At 41.4% G+C, this 19810-nt stretch overlaps 1 pseudogene; it reads left to right on the top strand.

Moving 5' to 3' along the window:
* LOC135532086 (NACHT, LRR and PYD domains-containing protein 12-like) overlaps positions 1–6311 on the top strand; it is a 31140-nt pseudogene extending 24829 nt beyond the window's left edge.
* Positions 6312–19810: the final 13499 nt, after the last annotated feature.

The raw sequence follows: 19810 nt of genomic DNA, 5'->3' as shown, positions 1-19810 counted from the left end.
GTCCACATCACATGTGTTTACCAGACACATAGTCCACATCACATGTGTTTACCAGACACAGAGTCCAATTCAGAGATGTTTACCAGACACATAGTCCACATCACATGTGTTTACCAGACACATAGTCCACATCATACAGACACACATAGTCCACATCATACAGACACACATATTCCACATCATACAGACACACATAGTCCACATCACATGTGTTTACCAGGCACATAGTCCACATCACACAGACACACATAGTCCACATCATACAGACACACATAGTCCACATCATACAGACACACATAGTCCACATCATACAGACACACATAGTCCACATCATACAGACACACATAGTCCACATCACATGTGTTTACCAGACACATAGTCCACATCATACAGACACACATATTCCACATCACACAGACACACATAGTCCACATCACACAGACACACATATTCCTCATCACACAGACACACATAGTCCACATCATATGTGTTTGGACAGTGAAGCTTACAGGTTTAAATTTGCTGCTATGCTCCAGTATTTTGGATTTGAGAAAACAGTTTAATATTAGGTGACTGTACAGAACGTCACCTTTAATTAGAGGTTAATGGTGAGAGGTTAGTATGTTTGGTTGTTGCCTCTGTAACTCTCTCACTCTTTATTATTAATGATTCATTCATGATCTTTCTTAATCATGGCAGTCACAAGCTTGTTGTGGTCATTGTTGTGACAGAATATCAGACCAAATACAAATCTTTTGACTATTTTAATAGACTATAAGTGAATTGGTCAGAATACTTATGACCTCTTCAGATAGGGGGACTAGATAGATGACTTGCTTTTAGTTTTCTAAACGTGAAACAGACATTTATAAAAGAATGCCCTCAAATTAAAGGTGACATCAGTAGCGTGCCGTGGTTCTGGGGCCCGGGCCTTCAGTGAAGTCCTACACAGTCCCACCCAAATTAATCCACCTCTTATTACTATCATTATGATGCCATGGCTCTAGACACTATACATTTAGACAGAAACGCAGTATAACCAGGCGTTGCGTCACCTTGAAATGTACATTTTTATTCAGAGAATTGCAGGGGAAGAGTACAATACATTTTCATTGTGCAGCTTCGTTGCCCTGCGCGCTTGTTCGTTGAGCTGTAGATCCACTCGGTGTCCCCAAAAGTTTTCAAAAGCACCATTGTTTGTAAGTCCCAGCCGTACTTTGGTGTCTCGTTGCTGCCTTGGTTAGACAACTCAGGTTTGCAAAGCCAGTGTGGCTCCAAACACCAAATCGATCACTTGCAAATAATAGACATTCCCAGCAGTACAGTTTGCAGTGCTTCTCAGAGCCTGTCTTTGTAGCGTCGGCTTTGTAGCGTCGGCGTCTACCTCTCCTGACAATGTCTAACTTTTCTTGAAAAGTTTGTCTTGAGAATGGCGTTATAATTATATCCTCAACCAAATCGATATCTTCTCCTTCCGCCATTGTGGGTTGAAAAAACAGCTTAGTAGTACGCAAATTAATTAGTTTATCAATTTCAGTTTCCTAGTTCTGAGACCTGCCCATATAGGACCTGCCTCTCAATATTGGTAATCCAATCAAAAGAGGTGCAGCACTACGCCTGCTAGCTGGCTCCTGTGTAACACTGGAGCCAGCCAGCAGGCGTACAATAGCCAACTCTAAAGCTGATTGGTTGACACTAAATTTTAATTTCCATTCACTTTAAGCTACAAGCGCCCACACTGTTGATTCTGAAGGCCTGAGGGCAGATTTTAGACCCCTGGCAACACATGATGGCTGAATATGATTGGATAAAATATCTAACATAAAGACCAGCCCTCCAAATCTCAACCTGGGGCTGGAAGCAGTGCAACCAAGAAGAACGCTATGAAATGAAGAGTGTAACTCTTACTCTGGGGAATAATTTAATACATATTTGTGGGAAAATATATTTAAAAAATATATATATTCTGATGATGTTTAGGCCAGCAGAGAAGGTCTTGCTGGCCCTGACGGCCCACCACTGTGTGACGTTATATAAATAAATAGGACATTAACGCTTGACTAGTAACCGGAAGGTTGCAAGTTCAAATCCCCGAGCTGACAAGGTACAAATCTGTCGTTCTGCCCCTGAACAGGCAGTTAACCCACTGTTCCTAGGCCGTCATTGAAAATAAGAATTTGTGCTTAACTGACTTGCCTGGTTAAATAAAGATACAATAAAAATAAATACTGCCACTTTAAATAACACATTTGACTGTCAATATATATATATATATATATATATATATTACACTGTCAATATATATATGGTGTGGACTGTATACTCAGTACAATCTAAATCTGACACCTCACTGTCTGTCTTCTGACTGATGCTGTTTTTAAACTGGTCTGGTCAGTCTACTCAAATATTTGGACTTCAGATTTTTCTCTCTACAAGCCATACTTTGATCATTTTGTAATTTCTAAAAATGATACATTCATTTATGAATAGATATGAAAGCCATCTGGACTCTGATATATCTTATTATGTTGAAGAAATTTCCTGACACTATTTTCACCACCAAAGAATATCAGTGTGATTTTAATATGATTTGACTCTTTGCAGGCTGTCAGGCTGTGGAGTCACGGACAAAGGCTGTGCTTCTCTGGTCTCAGCTCTCATCTCAAACCCCTCACACCTGAGAGAGCTGGATCTGAGTAACAATGACCTGAAGGATTCAGGAGTGAAGCTGCTCTCTACTGGACTGGGGAATCCCCACTGTAAACTGGAGACTCTGAGGTCAGTATTCCTGTAGTTGGTCAACAAGTGATAACTGTTCACCAGATCCACATGTGTTTACCAGGAACACATAGTCCACATCACATGTGTTTACCAGACACATAGTCCACATCATACAGACACACATAGTCCACATCATACAGACACACATAGTCCACATCACATGTGTTTACCAGACACATAGTCCACATCACATGTGTTTACCAGACACAGAGTCCAATTCATAGATGTTTACCAGACACATAGTCCACATCACATGTGTTTACCAGACACATAGTCCACATCATACAGACACACATAGTCCACATCATACAGACACACATATTCCACATCATACAGACACACATATTCCTCATCACACAGACACACATATTCCACATCATACAGACACACATAGTCCACATCACACAGACACGCATATTCCTCATCACACAGACACACATAGTCCACATCACATGTGTTTGGACAGTGAAGCTTACAGGTTTAAATTTGCTGCTATCCTCCAGTATTTTGGATTTGAGAAAACAGTTTAATATTAGGTGACTGTACAGAATGTCACCTTTAATTAGAGGTTAATGGTGAGAGGTTAGTATGTTTGGTTGTTGCCTCTGTAACTCTCTCACTCTTTATTATTAATGATTCATTCATGATCTTTCTTAATCATGGCAGAGTCACAAGCTTGTTGTGGTCATTGTTGCGACAAAATATCAGACCAAATACAAATCTTTTGACTATTTTAATAGACTATAAGTGAATTGGTCAGAATACTTATGACCTCTTCAGATAGGGGGACTAGATAGATGAATTGCTTTTAGTTTTCTAAACGTGAAACAGACATTTATAAAAGAATGCCCTCAAATTAAAGGTGACATTATATAAATTAATAGGACATTATATACTGTCACTTCAAATAAAACATTTGATCTCAAATCCAAAATGCCGGAGTATAGAGCCACATATAAAATGTTATCTTCACTGTCAATTTATATATGGTGTGGACTGTATACTCAATTCAATCTAAATCTGACACCTCACTGTCAAACTAGATATGGTGTGAACTGTATACTCAGTACAATCTAAATCTGACACCTCACTGTCAAACTAGATATGGTGTGAACTGTATACTCAGTACAATCTAAATCTGACACCTCACTGTCAAATTAGATATGATGTGGACTGTATACTCAGTACAATCTAAATCTGACACCTCACTGTCAAACTAGATATGGTGTGAACTGTATACTCAGTACAATCTAAATCTGACACCTCACTGTCAAACTAGATATGATGTGGACTGTATACTCAGTACAATCTAAATCTGACACCTCTCTGTTAAACTAGATATGATATGGACTGTATACTCAGTACAATCTAAATCTGACACCTCACTGTCAAACTAGATATGGTGTGAACTGTATACTCAGTACAATCTAAATCTGATACCTCACTGTCTGTCTTTTGACTGATGCTGTGTTTAAACTGGTCTGGTCAGTCTACTCAAATATTTGGAGTTTATATTTTCTCTCTACAAACCATGCTTTGATCATTTTGTAATTTCTAAAAATGATACATTAATTAATTAAGCCATCTGGACTCTGATATATCTTATTATGTTGAAGAAATTTACTGCCACTATTTTCCCCACCAAAGAATAGCACTGTGATTTTAATATGATTTGACTCTTTGCAGGCTGTCAGGCTGTCTAGTCACAGAGGAAGGCTGTTGTTCTCTGGTCTCAGCTCTGAAATCAAACCCCTCACACCTGAGAGAGCTGGATCTGAGCTACAATCACCCAGGAGACTCAGGAGTCAGACTGCTCTCTGCTGGACTGGAGGATCCAAACTGCAGACTGGAGAAACTCAAGTGTGTAGAGGGTTTATGTCAATGTTCATATCAGACATGTTTGAGTTATCAGGCTAGTTAAGACAAACATTATTACCACCACTTTGGCATAGTTGTGAGTGTGTGTGTGTGTGTGTGTGTGTGTGTGTGTGTGTGTGTGTGTGTGTGTGTGTGTGTGTGTGTGTGTGTGTGTGTGTGTGTGTGTGTGTGTGTGTGTGTGTGTGTGTGTGTGCTTTGCGTTCACGTGTATCAGTTATTGACTGTCTGTTCTTCTGCTTTCCGCTACAGTGTGGAACATGGTGGAGAGAACAGAATGAAACCTGGACTTAGAAAATGTGAGTGTTGACTGCTGTGAAGAATTTGACTAAGAATAAGTCAAAGTCAAAGACCACCGTCATTACTTGGTCGTATTAAATATAAGTTGTAGTTCTACAGAAGCAGAAATCAGGGACACTAAAGTTTAGAAAGAGTTGCTTTGACAATGTGTGTGTCTGTGTATGTGTGTGGTGTGTTCGTGTAACGCTAGACATGTGTGTGTGTGTGTGTGTGTGTGTGTGTGTGTGTGTGTGTGTGTGTGTGTGTGTGTGTGTGTGTGTGTGTGTGTGTAATTAATGGGAATAAGTGTGTTTTATATTACCATACAGTATAACATTTGATCAATCAAAAGTCTCAAGTTACCTTAACTTCTCCTTTTGATACCTAGAAACATCTACGTTAAATGAATTAGTGAAAGGTGAGTTAACATTCTAATGTGAATGATGATGATTTCTAATATTGTGTCTGGTTTCATCCATCAGATGCCTGTGATCTCAAACTGGACCCAAACACAGCACACAGACTCCTCCCTCTGACTGAGGAGAACAGAAAGGTGACACGTAGCAGAGAGACACAACCGTATCCTGATCACCCAGAGAGATTTGAGGTCTGGCAGCAAGTGCTGTGTAGAGACAGTCTGACTGGGCGCTGTTACTGGGAGGTAGAGAGGAGTGGGGGATTGGCTGACATTGGAGTGACATATAAAGGAATCAGCAGGAGAGGAGAGGGTAATGACTGTGTTATTGGATCCAATGACAAGTCCTGGAGTCTGTTCTGCTCTGACAACAGTTACACTGCCAGGCACAATAATAATCCCACTACCATAGCCGTCCCCCCCTCCAGCTCCCACAGAGTAGGAGTGTATCTGGACTGGCCTGCCGGCACTCTGTCCTTCTACAGAGTCTCCTCTGCCACACTGACCCACCTGTACACATTCTACACCCCATTCACTGAGCCCCTCTATCCAGGGTTTAAGGTTAATGATGTTGACTCCTCAGTGTCGCTGTGTCAGGTGTTCATGGGGCCAAAAAAGACATGATGTTTCACTCTAATCATGTGTTTTATGTTTGATCACAATATGATCATGTAAATACAATTTAAATGCATGGAGTAACACACACACACCAGTTTGGACCAGTTTATTCCTGGAAATAATAACCATGGTAACTCTGTGTCAATGGACACACACACTCGCACACTGGACACACAATAACACACGCTGGACAAACTGGACACACACACACACACCCACACACACACACACACACACACACACACACTGGACACACACACACACACACACACACACACACACACACACACACACACACACACACACACACACACACACTGTAAGTGAAAATGTTAATTGAATGTGCCCATAACTGAGTATGTGACTAACCTTGTGAAACTGTCCTATTATAGTGTCCTGTTCTTCTGAATGTTTGTAGATTAGATTTGTAATAGTGTTATAGTAATGAATAAAGTTCAGTTCCAGCTTCACACTGAAACAAAAAACCATAATAATAAGATAATAATAATATAACCAGCCAGGTGAAATGATTTGCTGTATTCCAAAAGCACCAGTGCATGAACAGTTGTAAAGGATGAACTGCATTATATATATATATATATATATATATATATATATATATATATATATATATATATATATATATATATATATATATATATATATATATATATATATATATATATATATATATATATATATATATATTCATGACAAGACAAGATCTAAAAACAGTCATTTGTTGATTGTGTCAGACGCTGTAGTGTCCTTATACCTGTGACTTTTTGTTCTTTTTAAACGTTTTTTTTAAAGGTGTAGATCAGCATAAAACTGTGGAAAGAATGTTGCTTCCATCAATGTAATTGTCTGCATCATTTCCAATCCCCCATATATCTTTGGGGTAAATATACATACCCATACACGCATGCATACATATACACATATATACATACCCATACACGCATGCATACATATACACATATATACATACCCATACACGCATGCATACATATACACATATATACATACCCATACACGCATGCATACATATACACATATATACATACCCATACACGCATGCATACATATACACATATATACATACCCATACACGCATGCATACATATACACATATATACATACCCATACACGCATGCATACATATACACATATATACATACCCATACACGTATGCATACATATACACATATATACATACCCATACACGTATGCATACATATACACATATATACATACCCATACACGCATGCATACATATACACATATATACATACCCATACACGCATGCATACATATACACATATATATATATACACACATACCTATATAGACAGACATATACACATATATACATACACATACCTATATAGACAGACATATACACATATATATACAAATACCTATATAGACAGACATATACACATATATACATACACATACCTATGTAGACAGACATATACACATATATACATACACATACCTATGTAGACAGACATATACACATATATACATACACATACCTATATAGACAGACATATACACATATATATATACAAATACCTATGTAGACAGACATATACACATATATACATACACATACCTATGTAGACAGACATATACACATATATACATACACATACCTATGTAGACAGACATATACACATATATACATACACATACCTATATAGACATATATATATACAAATACCTATGTAGACAGACATATACACATATATACATACACATACCTATGTAGACAGACATATACACATATATATATATACAAATACCTATATAGACAGACATATACACATATATACATACACATACCTATGTAGACAGACATATACACATATATACATACACATACCTATATAGACATATATATATACAAATACCTATGTAGACAGACATATACACATATATACATACACATACCTATGTAGACAGACATATACACATATATACATACACATACCTATATAGACAGACATATACACATATATACATACACATACCTATATAGACAGACATATACACATATATACATACACATACCTATGTAGACAGACATATACACATATATATATACACATACCTATATAGACAGACATGTACACATATATACATACACATACCTATATAGACAGACATATACACATATATACATACACCTACCTATATAGACATACATATACACATATATACATACACATACCTATATAGACAGACATATACACATATATACATACACATACCTATGTAGACAGACATATACACATATATACATACACATACCTATGTAGACAGACATATACACATATATATATACAAATACCTATGTAGACAGACATATACACATATATACATACACATACCTATATAGACAGACATATACACATATATACATACACATACCTATGTAGACAGACATGTACACATATACATACACATACCTATATAGACAGACATATACACATATATACATACACATACCTATATAGACATACATATACACATACCTATGTAGACATACATATACACATATACATACACATACCTATGTAGACAGACATATACACATATATACATACACATACCTATATAGACATACATATACACATATATACATACACATACCTATGTAGACAGACATACTTTTTTAAAGAATATACCTTCATTATTATTCCCCGCAAACCCTACGACCGATCCCCCAATTGGAGTAAACTAATAAACACTTCTGCTTCTCCCTTCAATCCATACATCTTATACACACTCTACAGACACAGTCTACTTTACAATAGTTCTCTCTTGTTTGTTCTTTGTCCTTCCTCTATTTCTGATGTCTAGTTTGATTTCTATTTGTAACTGTGCTATTTTACAAAAGTTCCGAACCTATCTACATTTTACAGATCCCGTATGCTTTACATGGGTTATCTTGTTATTAGTCCCACCCTTCAGCTCCATTCAACCCCTTCCATCTGTCTCCCAACATCATCCGTTTCGGATTTCTACTTGCCATATATTTTTAATCTGTGCTGTGATGCTTCACAAAATAATTGAACCTTCCTATTCTCATAGCTTCTACAGATTGTAAATTAAAAATCAACATTTTTTGCTAAAATAATTATTATATTATTGATTGATTATGGCTTTTCAAATCACCCAGTATTGCTGTCTGTAGTGTTAGTTCTAGGCAAATGTTGCAATTCTTCAGCCATTCCTGGACCTGTGACCAAAAACGAGCTACATATGGACAATACCAAAATAAATGATCTAATGACTCTGCCTCCTCACAGCAGAATCTGCAGAGCTGGGAAGATTGTATCCCCCATATATATAACATTATATTAGTTGCAAGAATTTTGTATAGTAATTTAGATTGAAAAAATTCAAAGTTTTGCATCCGGCAAATGGGTACATGGAATGGGTACATCGAATGGGGTACATCAAATCTCTTCCCAACTATTTTGCTATTTATATGGCACAGCTGTCAGTTTTTTCGTCCTTAAATGAAATTGGTATATGTTTTTATTCATCACACTTTTCTTTAACAATTCTTTAACAGGGCTGACATACAAGTTCCTTACTTTTTCCCCTTCTACTTGCCTCTTCCATTTTTGTGGTAATGCTGCAATTAATTGGTTGTAATTCTGGGTAGAGCAGACATTTCCATATGTCTGTGTTAGCTGCATGTGTGACATAACTCCACCAGTCCTATTTATGATATCATTGACTAAATGTATACCTTTTTTAAACATTTCTTCGATAAATACAGTTTTTTTTTAAATCAATTAGTATATTTGAATTTAACCACAATATTTGTTGAATTATTTGTTCTGTCTTTTCAGGTGGATTAAACTGAAATTGCAACCATCTTTCTAAGGTTTGTTTAAAAAATAAAGCTATTTTGGAGATGATTTCCTTTTCAAATAACTGAAAGGGAGCAGGTGTCATCTGAATAAAGGGAGCAGGTGTCATCTGAATAAAGGGGAAAGGCCCTTCCTGGATATAGGATGAGACATTCCTACCAATTAACTAGAGAACCAGTTTGGATTTAAGGTTCACTTTTGTATGACTGATGCCTTTAGTGAGAGGTCTAATGCTTTAATATTTAATCATTTCTGCCCTACGAATTCATATTCGTTATAGAAATAGGCCCTTTAATTTGATCTGCTTTGAATATTTTATTTTATTAGGTGTCATCTGAATAAAGGGAGCAGGTGTCATCTGAATAAAGGGAGCAGGTGTCATCTGAATAAAGGGAGCAGGTGTCATCTGAATAAAGGGAGCAGGTGTCATCTGAATAAAGGGAGCAGGTGTCATCTGAATAAAGGGAGCAGGTGTCATCTGAATAAAGGGAGCAGGTGTCATCTGAATAAAGGGAGCAGGTGTCATCTGAATAAAGGGAGCAGGTGTCATCTGAATAAAGGGAGCAGGTGTCATCTGAATAAAGGGAGCAGGTGTCATCTGAATAAAGGGAGCAGGTGTCATCTGAATAAAGGGAGCAGGTGCATCTGAATAAAGGGAGCAGGTGTCATCTGAATAAAGGGAGCAGGTGCATCTGAATAAAGGGAGCAGGTGCATCTGAATAAAGGGAGCAGGTGTCATCTGAATAAAGGGAGCAGGTGCATCTGAATAAAGGGAGCAGGTGTCATCTGAATAAAGGGAGCAGGTGTCATCTGAATAAAGGGAGCAGGTGCATCTGAATAAAGGGAGCAGGTGTCATCTGAATAAAGGGAGCAGGTGCATCTGAATAAAGGGAGCAGGTGCATCTGAATAAAGGGAGCAGGTGCATCTGAATAAAGGGAGCAGGTGCATCTGAATAAAGGGAGCAGGTGTCATCTGAATAAAGGGAGCAGGTGCATCTGAATAAAGGGAGCAGGTGCATCTGAATAAAGGAGCAGGTGCATCTGAATAAAGGGAGCAGGTGTCATCTGAATAAAGGGAGCAGGTGTCATCTGAATAAAGGGAGCAGGTGTCATCTGAATAAAGGGAGCAGGTGTCATCTGAATAAAGGGAGCAGGTGCATCTGAATAAAGGGAGCAGGTGTCATCTGAATAAAGGGAAAGGCCCATCCTGAATATAGGATGAGACGTTCTTACCAATCTACTAGAGAACCAGTTTGGACTTTTGTATGACTGATGCCTTTAGTGAGAGGTCTAATGCTTTAATATTTAATCATTTCTGCCCTACGAATTCATATTCGTTATAGAAATAGGCCCTTTAATTTGATCTGCTTTGAATATTTTATGTTCATATAATTTACAAAGCAGGTCACTAGGTATAGGCTAAACCATAAGCAAATAGGTCAACTGTGATGTGACTAAAGAGTTAATCAGGGTGATTTCACCACAAATAGACAGGTATTTTTCTTTCCATGGGAGCAAGATCTTATCTATTTTTGCTAACTTTCTATAAAAATGTAATGGAGTGAGATCATTTCTTTCTTTTGGGATTTGTATACCGAGTATGTCCACATCTCCGTCATACCATTTTATTGGTAAACTACATGGTAATGTAAAATTTGCATTTTTTAGTGATCCAATATGTAATATGTTACATTTATCATAATTTGGTTTTAATCCACAGAGAAGAGCAAAAGTATCTAGATCCTCTAAGAGGCCGTGGAGAGACTCCAATTATACCTGTGCCTTTACACATGAATCAGTCTGTCTACTCTTTATGCTTTGGTTCGGGGTTTGTGCGAGCAGGCCCCACAAACAAATCGGGTGTCCTGCACACAGTTTTCATGGGCCATTGGGAGAGCAGGGCCTGCTGCCTGCTTGGAGCTGTGGTGCTTAGAGAAGAGGGAGAGCAGGACCTGCTGCCTGCTTGGAGCTGTGGTGCTTGGGGAAGAGGGAGAGCAGGACCTGCTGCCTGCTTGGAGCTGTGGTGCTTGGGGAAGAGGGAGAGCAGGACCTGCTGCCTGCTTGGAGCTGTGGTGCTTGGGGAAGAGGAAGAGCAGGACCTGCTGCCTGCTTGGAGCTGTGGTGCTTAGGGAAGAGGGAGAGCAGGACCTGCTGCCTGCTTGGAGCTGTGGTGCTTAGGGAAGAGGGAGAGCAGGACCTGCTGCCTGCTTGGAGCTGTGGTGCTTAGGGAAGAGGGAGAGCAGGACCTGCTGCCTGCTTGGAGCTGTGGTGCTTAGGGAAGAGGGAGAGCAGGACCTGCTGCCTGCTTGGAGCTGTGGTGCTTGGGGAAGAGGGAGAGCAGGACCTGCTGCCTGCTTGGAGCTGTGGTGCTTAGGGGAAGAGGGAGAGCAGGACCTGCTGCCTGCTTGGAGCTGTGGTGCTTAGGGAAGAGTGAGAGCAGGACCTGCTGCATGCTTGGCGGCTGGAGTTGTTTATTGACGTTTATGTGGTTCTCATGCCAGATCCAGTGGGGTGCATGGTGCTGAGAATGCAAACACATATTTTTATGTGTGAAATTGTTTAGGTGTAGTTTCAATGGGCCGGCTGTGCAGGCTGACTGGCATGTTTCCCGCTCATCAACTTCGATAGAGTCAAGGATATGTTTAGCATTATGACAAAGTAAAATGTAAAAGTAATGGTATCAACCCACAAGTCATGCTGTCAAATGATTTGCTACTGATAAATAGGCATAACAAACTCAATACACTATTGTCTTTCTAAATGAAATCAACCTCTTCCCCCTCCTTATCATTCAGTTAGGCCTCATTTAAATTACATTGTGAAGTAAGATGAGCAATTATCACCCATTCATTCATTTATCATTCATTGAGTGAGGAGAGAGATGCATTAGCGCCTGGCTGGGTACCAACGTCCTACAGCACGTTGTCTTGGCAGGTTAATCTGGGAATAGGTGGAGAAAACACTGGTAGACAGGTTGAGAACAAGTTCTCATTATCAACTGCGACCTGGCCAAGATAAAGCAAAGCAGTTCGACACATAACAACACAGAGTTACACATGGAGTAAAACAAACATACAGTCAATAATACAGTAGAAAAATATGTCTATATACAATGTGAGCAAATGAGGTGAGATAAGGGAGGTAAAGGCAAAAAAAGGCCATGGTGGCAAAGTAAATACAATATAGCAAGTAAAACACTGGAATGGTAGATTTGCAGTGGAAGTAGAAATAAAAATAATGGGGTGCAAAGGAGCTAAATAAATACATACAATAGGGGAGAGGTATTTGTTTGGGCTAAATTATAGATTGGCTATGTACAGGTGCAGTAATCTGTGAGCTGCTCCGACAGCTGGTGCTTAAAGCTAGTGAGGGAGATAAGTGTTTCCAGTTTCAGAGATTTTTGTAGTTCGTTCCAGTCATTGGCAGCAGAGAACTGGAAGGAGAAGCGGTCAAAGAAAGAATTGGTTTTAGGGGTGACCAGAGAGATATACCTGCTGGAGCGCGTGCTACAGGTGGGTGCTGCTATGGTGACCAGCGAGCTGAAATAAGGGGGGACTTTACCTAGCAGGGTCTTGTAGATGACATGGAGCCAGTGGGTTTGGCGACGAGTATGAAGCGAGGGCCGGCCCACGGAGCGTGCAGGTCGCAGTGGTGGGTAGTATATGGGGCTTCCGGCGCCAACAGAGATGGCCGCCTTGCTTCGTTCCTAGGAAACTATGCAGTTTTGTGTTTTTTTACGTGTTATTTCTTACATTAGTACCCCAGGTCATCTTAGGTTTCATTACATACAGTCGAGAAGAACTACTGTATATAAGATCAGCGTCAACTCACCATCAGTACGACCAAGAATATGTTTTTCGCGACGCAGATCCTGTGTTCTGCCTTACAAACAGGACAACGGAATGGATCGCATGCAGCGACCCAAAAAAAACGACTCCGAAAAAGAGGGAAACGTGGCGGTCTTCTGGTCAGACTACGGAGACGGGCACATCGTGCCCCACTTCCTAGCATTCTTCTTGCCAATGTCCAGTCTCTTGACAACAAGGTCGATGAAATCCGAGCGAGGGTAGCATTCCAGAGGGACATCAGAGACTGTAACGTTCTGTGCTTCACGGAAACATGGCTCACTGGAGAGACGCTATCCGAAGCGGTGCAGCCAACGGGTTTCTCCACGCATCGCACCGACAGAAACAAACACCTTTCTGGTAAGAAGAGGTGTGGGGGTGTATGCCTTATGGCTAACGAGGCATGGTGCGATGAAAGAAACATACAGGAACTCAAATCCTTCTGTTCACCTGATTTAGAATTCCTCACAATCAAATGTAGACCGCATTATCTACCAAGAGAATTCTCTTCGATTATAATCACAGCCGTATATATCCCCCCAAGCAGACACATCGATGGCTCTGAACGAACTTTATTTAACTCTTTGCAAACTGGAAACCATTTATCCGGAGGCTGCATTCATTGTTGCTGGGGATTTTAACAAGGCTAATCTGAAAACAAGACTCCCTAAATTTTATCAGCATATCGATTGCGCAACCAGGGGCGGAAAAACCTTGGATCACTGTTACTCTAACTTCCGCGACGCATATAAGGCCCTGCCACGCCCCCTTTCGGAAAAGCTGACCACGACTCCATTTTGCTGATACCTGCCTACAGACAAAAGCTAAAAAAGAAGCTCCCACGCTGAGGTCTGTCCAACGCTGGTCCGACCAAGCTGACTCCACACTCCAAGACTGCTTCCATCACGTGGACTGGGACATGTTTCGTATTGCGTCAGATAACAACATTGACGAATACGCTGATTCGTTGTGCGAGTTCATTAGAACGTGCGTTGAAGATGTCGTTCCCATAGCAACGATTAAAACATTCCCTAACCAGAAACCGTGGATTGATGGCAGCATTCGCGTGAAACTGAAAGCGCAAACCACTGCTTTCAATCAGGGCAAGGTGTCTGGTAACATGACTGAAAACAAACAATGCAGCTATTCCCTCCGTAAGGCTATCAAACAAGCTAAGCGTCAGTACAGAGACAATGTAGAATCCGAATTCAACGGCTCAGACACAAGAGACATGTGGCAGGGTCTACAGTCAATCACGGACTACAGGAAGAAATCCAGCCCAGTCACGGACCAGGATGTCTTGCTCCCAGGCAGACTAAATAACTTTTTTGCCCGCTTTGAGGACAATACAGTGCCACTGACACTGCCTGCAACGGAAAAATGCGGTCTCTCCTTCACTGCAGCCGATGTGAGTAAAACATTTAAACGTGTTAACCCTCGCAAGGCTGCAGGCCCAGACGGCATCCCCAGCCGCGCCCTCAGAGCATGCGCAGACCAGCTGGCTGGTGTGTTTACGGACATATTCAATCAAAACCTATACCAGTCTGCTGTTCCCACATGCTTCAAGAGGGCCATCATTGTTCCTGTTCCCAAGAAAGCTAAGGTAACTGAGCTAAACGACTACCGCCCCGTAGCACTCACTTCCGTCATCATGAAGTGCTTTGAGAGACTAGTCAAGGACCATATCACCTCCACCCTACCTGACACCCTAGACCCACTCCAATTTGCTTACCGCTCAAATAGGTCCACAGACGATGCAATCTCAACCACACTGCACACTGCCCTAACCCATCTGGACAAGAGGAATACCTATGTGAGAATGCTGTTCATCGACTACAGCTCAGCATTCAACACCATAGTACCCTCCAAGCTCGTCATCAAGCTCGAGACCCTGGGTCTCGACCCCGCCCTGTGCAACTGGGTACTGGACTTCCTGACGGCCGCCCCCAGGTGGTGAGGGTAGGTAACAACATCTCCTCCCCGCTGATCCTCAACACTGGGGCCCCACAAGGGTGCGTTCTGAGCCCTCTCCTGTACTCCCTGTTCACCCACGACTGCGTGGCCACGCACGCCTCCAACTCAATCATCAAGTTTGCGGACGACACAACAGTGGTAGGCTTGATTACCAACAACGACGAGACGGCCTACAGGGAGGAGGTGAGGGCCCTCAGAGTGTGGTGTCAGGAAAATAACCTCACACTCAACGTCAACAAAACTAAGGAGATGATTGTGGACTTCAGGAAACAGCAGAGGGAACACCCCCTATCCACATCGATGGAACAGTAGTGGAGAGAGTAGCAAGTTTTAAGTTCCTCGGCATACACATCACAGACAAAATTAATTGGTCCACTCACACAGACAGCATCGTGAAGAAGGCGCAGCAGCGCCTCTTCAACCTCAGGAGGCTGAAGAAATTCTGCTTGTCACCAAAAGCACTCACAAACTTCTACAGATGCACAATCGAGAGCATCCTGGCGGGCTGTATCACCGCCTGGTACGGCAACTGCTCCGCCCTCAACCGTAAGGCTCTCCAGAGGGTAGTGAGGTCTGCACAACGCATCACCGGGGCAAACTACCTGCCCTCCAGGACACCTACAACACCCGATGTTACAGGAAGGCCATAAAGATCATCAAGGACATCAACCACCCGAGCCACTGCCTGTTCACCCCGCTATCATCCAGAAGGCGAGGTCAGTACAGGTGCATCAAAGCTGGGACCGAGAGACTGAAAAACAGCTTCTATCTCAAGGCCATCAGACTGTTAAACAGCCACCACTAACATTGAGTGGCTGCTGCCAACACACTGACACTGACTCAACTCCAGCCACTTTAATAATGGGAATTGATGGGAAATGATGTAAATATATCACTAGCCACTTTAAACAATGCTACCTTATATAATGTTACTTACCCTACATTATTCATCTCATATGCATACGTATATACTGTACTCTATATCATCGACTGCATCCTTATGTAATACATGTATCACTAGCCACTTTAAACTATGCCACTTTGTTTACATACTCATCTCACATGTATATACTGTACTCGATACCATCTACTGTATCTTGCCTATGCTGCTCTGCACCATCACTCATTCGTATATCCTTATGTACATATTCTTTATCCCCTTACACTGTGTATAAGACAGTAGTTTAGGAATTGTTAGTTAGATTACTTGTTGGTTATTACTGCATTGTCGGAACTAGAAGCACAAGCATTTTGCTACACTCGCATTAACATCTGCTAACCATGTGTATGTGACAAATAAAAATTGATTTGATTTGAGATTGATTTGATTTGAAACGGATTGCACTGTGATAGACTGCATCCAATTTGATGAGTAGAGTGTTGGAGGCTATTTTGTAAATGACATCGCCGAAGTCAAGGATTGGTAGGATGGTCAGTTTTACAAGGGTATGTTTGGCAGCATGAGTGAAGGATGCTTTGTTGCGAAATAGGAAGCCGATTCTAGATTTAATTTTGGATTGGAGATGTTTGATGTGGGTCTGGAAGGAGAGTTTACAGTCTAATCAGACACCTAGATATTTGTAGTTGTCCACGTATTCTACGTCAGAACCGTCCAGAGTAATGATGCTGGACGGGTGGGCAGGTGCAGGCATTTAGTTTTACTTGTATTTAAGAGCAATTGGAGGCCACGGAAGGAGAGTTGTATGGCATTGAAGCTCGTATAGTTCCCTGGAGTACACAAATATAAAAATACACAATGTACCTTCAGAGATGTAATGCATTGTCAAAGACTTTACGATGATAGGCTTTATGATGATAATATTCACCTAGGAATGAACTTGGTTAAAACCTGATGGGGCTAAGGGAAATACAGCCCCCTTTAGATGAATTGTTTGCACAAAGTAAACTTAAAAAAAACTGTCAAAAATTGCTAATATATGCATATAATAATTATTATTGAATAGAAAACACTCTAAAGCTTCTAAAACCGTTCGAATTATGTCTGTATGTAAAGCAGAACTCACAGGGCAGCCATTCTCCCAAACTCTCTCTCTCTCTCCTAAGAAAGTTGCTCGAACTTTGACGTCATCGCCCCCACCCTTCCCAACCAGCTATGGATCTCGGAACAGTTTCTATTTCTTCAGCGCGCTCTCGTCTTTCAATGAGATGTGGAACGGAGAAAATAGCACGAGCTTTGACTGCTTGGCGGGCAAAATACTGAGGTGTCACGAGTTTTCAGGTGCGCGCTCTGTGAAAAGGGTCTTTTTTTCCCAGCCTGCCTGAAGAGAGTTCGTTATGTTTGATTTAATCGCCAATTGTTTTGTACGTTAAAAACATCCTAAAGCTTGATTCTGCACTTAGTTTGACCAGTTTAGTCGACATATAATATGTAAATTTGAAGTTTTGATGCGCAATTTTCGTGATCAGAAGTCCTTTTTGGGGTAATTCACCTGAAGATTTTAGCGTTTGCTAATACAAAGACACACCAACAGCAACCAAGCGGTGTTCCTAGTTTGGAACCCGTAGCCCCTTAAGGCCACAGGACTAAATTCAACAACCATGTCTCTGTCACTAACAAATAGTCATGAGTGGTTATGTTGTCATTCACTAGAAAAGGCAAGGCACACTGGGAAATGATTTAGAAGGAATGGCTTAGTGGGGGCAAGGCTTTCATATTACCCAGGGAGATGTACCGTGCTGCGGACAAGCCTCCTTTATGACAGTCACAAGTACACATCATGAAGGAAGCAGTGTCATGGTGTATTTGTTACCAAGTGGGAATTTACTACATAAGACTGGGAAAAATCCACTTGAATGGCCCTCCAGCTGGTATTACTAGTGGGAAACTCGTCTATCAGATGGTGACCTCTGACGTCACCTACGAAGGAAATGGTTTCTATAACAGCATTTTTGTCAGTTCAATGCTAAATCCCGTGCTCTCCGAGGGTTTGTATCGCTGCCTTGGTACATGCAGAAGTCTGCTTTCCCTGGAGTGGCTCCAGACTGGATGAATTTAATCCATGTTTTTCCCACGGCCTTTTTCTCCTGCTCACTCCACTTCCTCTTCTTAGAACCTTTGGACACAATGAAAAAGGATTCCTGAGGCATTTAAGAGCACCTCCTCTCTGCTGCTTGACCATACACTTCCTCTCTGCTGCTTGACCATACACTTCCTCTCTGCTGCTTGACCATACACTTCCTCTCTGCTGCTTGACCATACACTTCCTCTCTGCTGCTTGACCATACACTTCCTCTCTGCTTCTACTTGACCATACACTTCCTCTCTGCTTCTGCTTGACCATACACTTCCTCTCTGCTTCTACTTGACCATACACTTCCTCTCTGCTGCTGCTTGACCATACACTTCCTCTCTGCTGCTGCTTGACCATACACTTCCTCTCTGCTGCTGCTTGACCATACACTTCCTCTCTGCTGCTGCTTGACCATACACTTCCTCTCTGCTGCTGCTTGACCATACACTTCCTCTCTGCTGCTGCTTGACCATACACTTCCTCTCTGCTGCTGCTTGACCATACACTTCCTCTCTGCTGCTGCTTGACCATACACTTCCTCTGCTGCTGCTTGACCATAATACACTTCCTCTCTGCTGCTGCTTGACCATACACTTCCTCTCTGCTGCTGCTTGACCATACACTTCCTCTCTGCTGCTGCTTGACCATACACTTCCTCTCTGCTGCTGCTTGACCATACACTTCCTCTCTGCTGCTGCTTGACCATAACACTTCCTCTCTGCTGCTGCTTGACCATAACACTTCCTCTCTGCTGCTGCTTGACCATAACACTTCCTCTCTGCTGCTGCTTGACCATAACACTTCCTCTCTGCTGCTGCTTGACCATACACTTCCTCTCTGCTGCTGCTTGACCATAACACTTCCTCTCTGCTTCTACTTGACCATAACACTTCCTGTCTGCTGCTGCTTGACCATACACTTCCTCTCTGCTGCTGCTTGACCATACACTTCCTCTCTGCTGCTGCTTGACCATACACTTCCTCTCTGCTTCTGCTTGACCATACACTTCCTCTCTGCTTCTGCTTGACCATACACTTCCTCTCTGCTGCTGCTTGACCATACACTTCCTCTCTGCTTCTGCTTGACCATACACTTCCT

The sequence above is a fragment of the Oncorhynchus masou genome, unplaced genomic scaffold (assembly GCF_036934945.1).
Source record: "Oncorhynchus masou masou isolate Uvic2021 unplaced genomic scaffold, UVic_Omas_1.1 unplaced_scaffold_1715, whole genome shotgun sequence".
Taxonomy (NCBI): Eukaryota; Metazoa; Chordata; class Actinopteri; order Salmoniformes; family Salmonidae; genus Oncorhynchus; species Oncorhynchus masou.
This window is presented reverse-complemented; position numbering and strand designations above follow the sequence as displayed.